The 8991-nt window shown below is 34.5% G+C and overlaps 2 protein-coding genes across 9 annotated transcripts in view; one reads left to right on the top strand and one right to left on the bottom strand.

Annotated features, from left to right (window-relative positions):
- The window catches only part of LOC127880730 (E3 SUMO-protein ligase NSE2-like), a 97558-nt gene that overhangs the window by 21094 nt on the left and 67473 nt on the right, over positions 1-8991 (bottom strand). The gene's annotated exons all lie outside the window — the stretch shown is intronic.
- The window catches only part of LOC127880727 (centromere protein P-like), a 128699-nt gene that overhangs the window by 68312 nt on the left and 51396 nt on the right, over positions 1-8991 (top strand). The window lies entirely within an intron of this gene.

The following is an 8991-nucleotide window of genomic DNA, read 5'->3' as shown; positions in this document are numbered from 1 at the left end:
ACTGAACAATGTGTGCTAAGTATCAAACTGACTGAGTTCCGGTTTGGGGTTATGTGACCTAAAGAGGAAAAATTAAAATGTGTGTTTTTAGCTCGTTTTTGTCAATATAACATTCTATAAGTAATAATTTAATGTAGATCTGTGAATTCCCATAACGTACTTAAAAACTTGTTAAAATTTAAAGATTCCATTATTGACATAGGAGAACTTATAGTATTGACATCGATTAAATTTAAAAATTAAATCGACTGTTTTCGTTATATTTTGTGACACTAAGAAGATTGCGGGAAAACCGAGGATTGCTTACATAAACTTGATAAAGTATGAAACACATCACTCATTGTATGAGCATGGATGGCCGAGGGGTCTAAACGATAGACTTTTACTCCAGGGGTCAATGGTTCCAGCCCATTTGAGGGTTACTTTTATATTTTTATTTAATTTTATTCTTGTTTTTTTATTGCAGATTTTATATCCACTGTTTGCCTTTATCAATATAGCATATAGCAATATAGCATAGAGTCTTTAATGAAAAACATAATTTGGAGAGTTCTTATGTTATAGTTAGATTTTGTGACATTACAAGGATTGCTTATATAAAGTTTAAAATAAACCACTGACTATATGGGAGCACTGATTGACTATTGGTTTAAGCACTTGGCTTTTACTCCAAGGGTCAGGGGATCGAGCCAAGGTAAGAAAGACTTCCTTTCTTTTTTATTTTTATTTTTTAATTGAGGTATTTTGTTCAAATGTTTACTTATCAATTTAAAGTATTTAATAACAAGCTTCAATACATGTATAATATGTGAAAACGTCCCTTTGAAATTGCTAGTTTTCCTCTTACATGCCCTTGTATTTTAAGATAGAATACTTTCCTCTCCAGAGGAAAGAGGTATGAATTTGAATCCCATCAGGGGCTTCAGAGGATGATTCATTTTGAGACAAATGTTAATATTTGCTTTAATGTATCCCAAAATTAACCTGATATTAAATAAATAACTGTGAAAGATAATTCAAAATAATGTTTGTTTCTATATACATTGTGTTACATGGACATGAACATTCAATTATGCAAGAAATATGTATGATTTGAGGGAAGAATACTACAGCAAACTTAGAATGGACATTCATTTTACCGGTTAATTGTTAAGTAACTAAAACTATAAATGTTGTAAAGCGTGTTTATGACGTCCTTGCTTCTGGACAGCAGAACAGTTTAGGCATAAATGATTACTCTTTTTCTTTAGAATCAACATTGATGCATTATAACTTAAGCAAAGTTGAACTTTTTAAAAAACTCGATGAATTGGGAACTGATTTTTTCATGTTTGTTGCTTGCAATTTACTGAACATAATGTTACTGGTGATCAAATGCCTTCTCTATTTACAGGGAGTTGGTGTTTTTCATGAATATCCAGGTTAATTTGTATAAATACCGGGTAAGACCTCGTATAATATTTATATACATGTAAGCTATACATTTATGATGATGACATTATGTGTTTCGCTGTAAATTTATTACATCTGAAAGAACAATGATATTACTGGAACATGTACTTTTTAGTACAACAATTATTATCTGAAAATAAATAAATATTAAGAGGCTTTTTATTTAACATGTTTGACATCAAATCGGATGAAGACTAAGATTTCTATCAAATAAATATCATTTATTGAGTGAATTTTAATTTTTTCTGAATGATGGTCACGAGGCGGGGCAATCGGTAGTAGATCCCACCGCTGCCACCTAATAAATGTTACGCCCGAACCCCCGTAATAGATAAACACCTTAGGGTAGCGTGGTGTGATCCTCGAGCGGCAAGGGACTGATTTATTATATAATGATACTAGGGGCTTGACGCAAGCGTTTATGAATAATAGAACAAACACCATAATCACTTACGTATTTATTAATATTTTGAGTACGATTAGACCTAGTTAAGACATATCATACAGGTGTATTTCATTCACTTATCTATACCTTCAACGTACAAAATTAATTTAACATACCATCGAGCACGGAGACTCGGCTTCCATCGTGAATCGAACGCCCCGCAAACTAAACTGTTTTATGACGTCACTTTACACATAGCGTTCTTAGGTAAACACCGAGGGACACCGAAACAAACAAAAATACAGTTTAACAATCAGCGGTATTTAAACAGATAATTAAGACGTTTAAAGTCGTCGAACAGAGTTAATATTCGGCATAAATATATATTAGTTTCTATATTTTCGATTACATGTACAAATTAATAGGCAAAGAGACATATATCTTCTTAAAACAATGAAAAATATTAACCACATGGAATGGAGGATACAACCCACTACAATTTTAACTGTGGCGAAATCGACAAGTTCGCAACACATTAATGAAGTTCTAGATGGACGAATTAAGGGGTTTCTTACAAATTTTAATCCGAACCATTATGTATGTTGGTGTGGCTATTGAGTCAAAAATTAGTTATTTGCAGTTTGTTGAATGAATTTTGTTTTTACAGATATGTTTGCAAGGCTTGAAAAATTTATAATGCATAATAAACCAGTCCATTACTGAAGTTCTAGACGAACGAATTAAGGGTTTTCGTACGAATTTAAATCCAAACCGTTATGTATGTTGGTGAGTCAAAAATTAGCTATTTGCAGTTAGTTTGTATGCATACCTTTGCCGCGTGTTTTCAGTTTACTGCTTCCGACTCCAATCATGCGTCCATCCACCCTGCTGCCAAAGTTCATTGGCAGTGGCCACCCATCATCGCTGGCCCAGCCGGTTTCGCTGGCTCAGCCGGCTTCGAGTGGAGGGCATATGTGGACCGCTGGGTCAGGGTTGTTGGGTGGCCATATGGCAATCAGTGCCTGATGGACGCTTTTTATCCGGCACATTTTTTGGGGGAAATAAGATTTTGTTTGGAGTGCTGATAGCCGTCACCCGGAGTCAGCACTCATCTCCAATTCATTTGTGAAGTTAGTTATTCGCAGTTGGTTTGGGCTTGCCATGTTCGCAGGTGGCCCGTGCTGCTTGGGGTCGATATATTATATGCCAGAACCATTTTGTTTTAATTTTATGTTACAATGTTCTATAATAAAGAGTAAAAATTTAGTTGAGTCTTATATTTAATGCGTTAAAGGAGTTATTCATTGGAGTTTTCATATAGGCTTGCCCAGGTAATGCTAGATGGCAGTTTGGGTTTAGTTCTTGGCCTCTACAACTATAGGGTCTTTTTCTAAATAATAGACCTATTTATTGTTGAGCCACTCTGCTGGACTGGTTTGGTCAGTTTCCTTAGTGTTGGTGTTTTGTAACCGTAAGCTAAATTATCGAATTTTACAAAGTAAAAGTTCGTTCTCACCGTTATCTTCACAAGCAAAAGGTTAACAATTATCTCCCCTCCCACCATACCCATGTATTTTGTTATTTCAACGTATTTGTTCTGTCACACTTTAATATGTACGTTATATATTAAACATTTGGTTAGGCTTAGTGTAAATAAAGTTAATATTTAAATGCAAGCTTTAGGTTTTATTTGCCTGTGCATATTAATTTCACCAACATAAAAGGGAAATGATTGTTTTGCGTACTAGAATTTGCCCTTAGTAAATTACATATTCTGCTGGTTTGAGTTGTGTTTTTCAGTTTGCGGTGTAGAAGCAGAAGTACCAAACGTCGGATAGAGGTCGGTCACGACTCTAATTCCTCAGGTTCATTTTGTACGGCTCGGGTTTTTTAACAGTCGCCTGAAGATAAGTTTCTTGGCAATCAGTGCCTGATGGACGCTTTTTATCTGGCACCTTTTTTTTTTTGGGGGGGGGGGGAAAATATGATTTAGTTGGGAGTGTTGATGGCCGTCATCCGGAGTCAGCACTGATATACAATTTATTTGTGCAGTTAGTTATTTGCAGTTAGTTTGGGCTTGTCATGTTCGCTTGTGGCTCGTGCTGCTTGGATTCGAGAGATTATATGTCAGAACCATTTTTTAAAATTTTATGTTACAATGTTCTATAATAAAGAGTAAACGTTTAGTTGAGTCTTATATTTAATGCGTGAAAGGGGTTATTCATTGAAGTTTTCATATAGGCTTGCCAAGATAGTGCTAGATGGCAGTTTGGGTTTAGTTCTTTGCCTCTACAATAATAGGGTCTATTTCTAAATAATCGATCTATTTATTGTTGGGCCACTCTGCTGGGCTGGTTTGGTCAGTTTCCTTAGTGATGGTATTTTGTAACCGTAAGTTAAAATAGCGAAATTTACAAAATAAAAGTTCATTCTCACCGTTATCTACACAAGCAAAAAGTTGAAAATTATCTCCCCGTCACTCGACCCAATTCAATTCAATGTTTTATTAGAGTCTCATTCGCAAAACATATACAATTAAACTACATATAAAAGCACAGTTACATGTATGCGACCAATCATTATATGATTTATAAGAGACTATATAATTACATACAAATATACATTAACAATTACTGACTAACAAATGAATTCCACATCGTTAAAACTTACTTAGAACTATTAAAATAAGTTATTGTAGCTAAGACTATGTGATTTTATTTACACTTATCAATATTGTTCATACATTAAAATACCATTTGTTATTATTATTTTTTAAACCTAGACTAGTCTATAAACTATTTTACAAATGTACAGCATAAAACTTAAGTATATACAATTCATTTTGAATATAAAATATTCCTTCTTTCTTTGAGAATACTAAAGCAGGATTTGGCTGATATATAAAGCAACCTCTCATCTGTAAATATTTATTTAAGTTTCTCAGTATCTGACATGTTGTGACAATTTGGAGTTTCAATTAAAATGTCCATTAGACTTTTCCTGATATTCACATATAAAGGACAATGAAAAAGTACATGTATCTCATCCTCCACTATGTTTTTACAATGGAAACATGTTCGATTACCCAATTCAATATTTTCATATCGACCAGTTTCTAATCTAAGCGGTGCCACACCGCATCGAAACTTAGCTAATGCACTTCTATACAAAAATGGTATGTTGTCTTTAACATAAGCTTCTGTTCCGAATTTTGTTTTAAATAATCTATACAGTCTCAATTTATTATGACCAACACCTCTAGTTCCAGTATTACTATTGACTGCACTTCTCCATTTGACAATTTCTTTTTCAAAAACCCTAGATTCTTAATCATTTACAATATATTTAATATTGTTAATAGGTATATCAACTAAATCAGACATGTTGACATTATTCAGACATGACTTTATTCTAAAATAGCTATTTTTAACATTTCTTGATTTAGACCACAGGTACATTTTCTTATTTATTCTGGAATCGTTCATATTTACATTTCTAAAATGTTGTCTAATAACAGCTCTCCATTGCTTTACAATTGGTGGTTTCCAACCCATTTCTCCCAGAACTGCCGCATTAGGGGTGTATTTACCGACACCTAAATGATACCGCATTGCCCAATTCTGGACAGCATTAATACATGAGTAAGGATTATCGCCCCATATTGGTGCACTATAGCTGATAATAGGCCAAACCATAGAATCAAAAAGCTTGGTGAACGTGGAATATTGGAAACCTCCAAATGCTTTACTTTTCGAAATAATTAAACCTAGTGCTCTAGAAGCAGACATAGCCACATTTTTTGCTATTTCATGGTAATCTAAAAATTCATTTAGAACAACTCCAAGATATCTATAACAATGTACAATTTCCAAAGGTTGACCATCAGTGTTAAAATTAAAATCAGTTTTCATAAAACTCTTGGGTCCAAAAAGGAACAATTTTTTATTTTTCACAATTGATATTCATCTTATTATGTAAACACCATGTATTTTGTTATTTCAAAGTATTTGTTCTGACAGGTCACACTTTAATGTATCAGTTATATATCGTCGCTGTCGTTCTCAAACCTCGTAGCTCCAAAATTTTCAAAATATTTTTTCGTCTTTTCCGAATATATGAAGTCTGGCGCGTGTTTTGTGCTACATCTCGTAGCTCTACGCCAATCAGAGCCCTTGAAAAAGCCACGTGACGAAATGTTGTAGAATGATTGTTGGCTTTTTTCCCGGCGAAAAGTCGTAGCGACGCCATTTCACCTATAGGTACGTCGTTTCGACCTATAGGTACGTCGTTTCGTTTGAACAAATTTGACAAAAACGTTTTTATATTTTTTTTTATTTGCAACTACGAGGTTTCCTATCAGGACGAATTGTCGTACCTCATAAAAATGACAAAGCTGTGGTGACAAAATATCGTAGCTACCATGTCTGACTGTCAGTATGACTTATCAGTATGACTTACGCGTCTACGGCTTATACCGTATTTTGCAGCTTCATTTGTTTGGTATTTTAACAAAATTTCAATTTCTAAAACATTGTTATAAAAAAATGAGACGGTTTTTTCTCTCTCCTGAAAAGTTGGCATTTTGTAGCTACGAGGTTTGAGAACGACAGCGACGATATTTAACAATTTGGTACGGCTTAGTGTAAATAAGGTTAATATTTTTAATGCAAGCTTTATGTTTTATTTGCCAGTGCACATTAATTTCACCAACATAAAAGGGAAATGATTGTTTTGCGTACTAGAATTTGCCCTTTAGTGAGTAAATTACATATGCTGCTGGTTTGAGTTGTGTTTTTGGCCTGGAGCGTAGCCCCAAGGCCATAGTAATGATACAAATTTCTGAGCCTTTCCGAATTGGCTGGTTGCCAAAATCCAAATTCCCAAAAGTCCGATTTACCACTTAATTCATGCCCAATAAAATTAGTTCTTCGCAGATCTCAATGACCCGCGTTGTATATACAGAAATTCACTATATAACATTACAGTGTTGCTAAGAATTGGCTACGACATGGTTTTTATTGTTTGCATATTCATGCGAGAATAAGTTCATCACTTGACTGTCTAGGCCGAAAATATACAAGGGTTTACGGAGAGTATCGAGTAGTCCTCCACCGTCTTTGTACACTGTAGTATATACACAAATATTGTCTTTTCTTACAGTCTCTGAGCTTCTGCACTCATCCGCTAGGGTCAATCCGTATAATTCGGACAAAGGGAGAAACTCGGACAATACTTCTTCCCAAGCACACTTAATCTAGCCACATGCCTTCAGCGCCTACTGCGCTTTGATTGAGTTTGCGGTGTAGAAGCAGAAGTACCAAACGTCGGATAGAGGTCGGTCACGACTCCGCTTGCTATGGTTCAGTTTGTACGGCTCGGGTTATTCGACAGTCGCTTGAAGATTACTTCTTGGCAATCAGTGCCGGATGGACGCTTTTATCTTTATCACATTTTTGGGGGGAAATATGATTTTGTTTGGAGTGGTGATGGCCGTCACCCGGAGTCAGCACATATAAACAATTTAGTTGTGCAGTTAGTTATTTGCAGTTAGTTTGGGTTTGCCATGTTCGCAGGCTGCCCGTGCTGCTTGGAGTCGAGACATTATATGCCAATACCATTGTTTTTATATTTTATGTCAAATGGTCCTATCATAAAGAACAAAAATTTAATTGAGTCTTATATTTAATGCGAGAAAGGGGTTATTCATTAGAGTTTTCATATAGGCTTGACCAGGTAATGATAGATGGCAGTTTGGATTTAGTTCTTGGCCTCTACATTAATGTGATAACATCACTTGGACATTTGTAGCATGCGTAAAATTACTCGATAAACATTCTTAAGGGTTTTCATTTAATTTTAAGAAAATAACTTTAATTAAAGAATACTACTTCTAAAAATAGTAAATATACTACTGCTGCTAAAACTACTACTTCTTTTATGACTACTACCACTATTATAACAAGAAAAAATGCTACTCGTGCTACTTCTATTTCTATACATTCTACTACTACTACTTCTACTACAATTATAAAACGACTAGTAACACTACTACTACTACTAGTACTACTACTACTACTACTACTACTACTACTACTACTACTACTACTACTACTACTACTACTTCTACTACTACTTCTACTACCACTACCACCACCACCACAACAACAACATCCACAACCACCACCCGCACCACCAACACCACTACTACTACTCATACTACTACAACTTCTACTACTACTTCTACTCAATAAAGCAGCCATATATTTACAAATCAAATTGTTTGTTGTTGTCCCATGGACTGATTGCTTTCGTTGATTTATGTAGCTTAATTAATTTTAATATCAATTTCTAAAGATCGTTATGCATATCATAAGTACTATGATGTGGATGAAATTCATCAATAATAGCTCGGTCAACATAGATAAAGATATATTATTACGTAGTATTTAAGAAAATCACAACATGTAAATGCAATGTACCCAGGCTTGTTTCAGACGATCAAACGAGTTGTTATTACAATTTAACACTCGGGCTCCGAAAAATAAACACTTTAACCTTTTCAGGTATCATATGTATAACATGCCCGTGAGACGATTATAGGCTCATTCTCGAAAAATCTGCATAAGTGACAGAATGCGTTAAGGTAATGCCTAAGGGCACTAAACTGTTTTGAGCACATTGCGTGATGTTTAAGATACCTATTATAAATTTCGTCGGTATATTATCAGAACAAATGTTCTGAGAAAGTTTCATTAAGATTGGACGAAAAAGCTTATTATCTAGTGCTTAAAATGTTTCATTATACGCATCTAAGAAAACCTACAACCTTCTGGCCATTGTTTTCGATGGAATGTAAAAAAAATCAAACTATAGAGATATCATTAAAAAAAATTCACCCACAGGATGTAGCCATTTTGACCAAATGAACATGATTTCAACACATTTGGTTGAGGGCCACTGTAGGACTTAACATTTCAAATACAAAAACTCTGTATATTACTATTTCAGGAGATATTTCTTAAACCAATACTTTAAATTTTGTTAAGAACATCATAGGGTATAAATTACCAAATACCAAGCATCTGTGAACTGCGGTCTTAGAACAAACGTGGAAGTAAAACGCCATTTTCAGGGTATTCACATTACGGATACAA

This window comes from Dreissena polymorpha, chromosome 5, assembly GCF_020536995.1.
Source record: "Dreissena polymorpha isolate Duluth1 chromosome 5, UMN_Dpol_1.0, whole genome shotgun sequence".
Lineage (NCBI taxonomy): Eukaryota > Metazoa > Mollusca > Bivalvia > Myida > Dreissenidae > Dreissena > Dreissena polymorpha.
The sequence above is the reverse complement of the archived record's forward strand: the minus strand, read 5'-3'. Positions and strand labels throughout refer to the sequence as shown.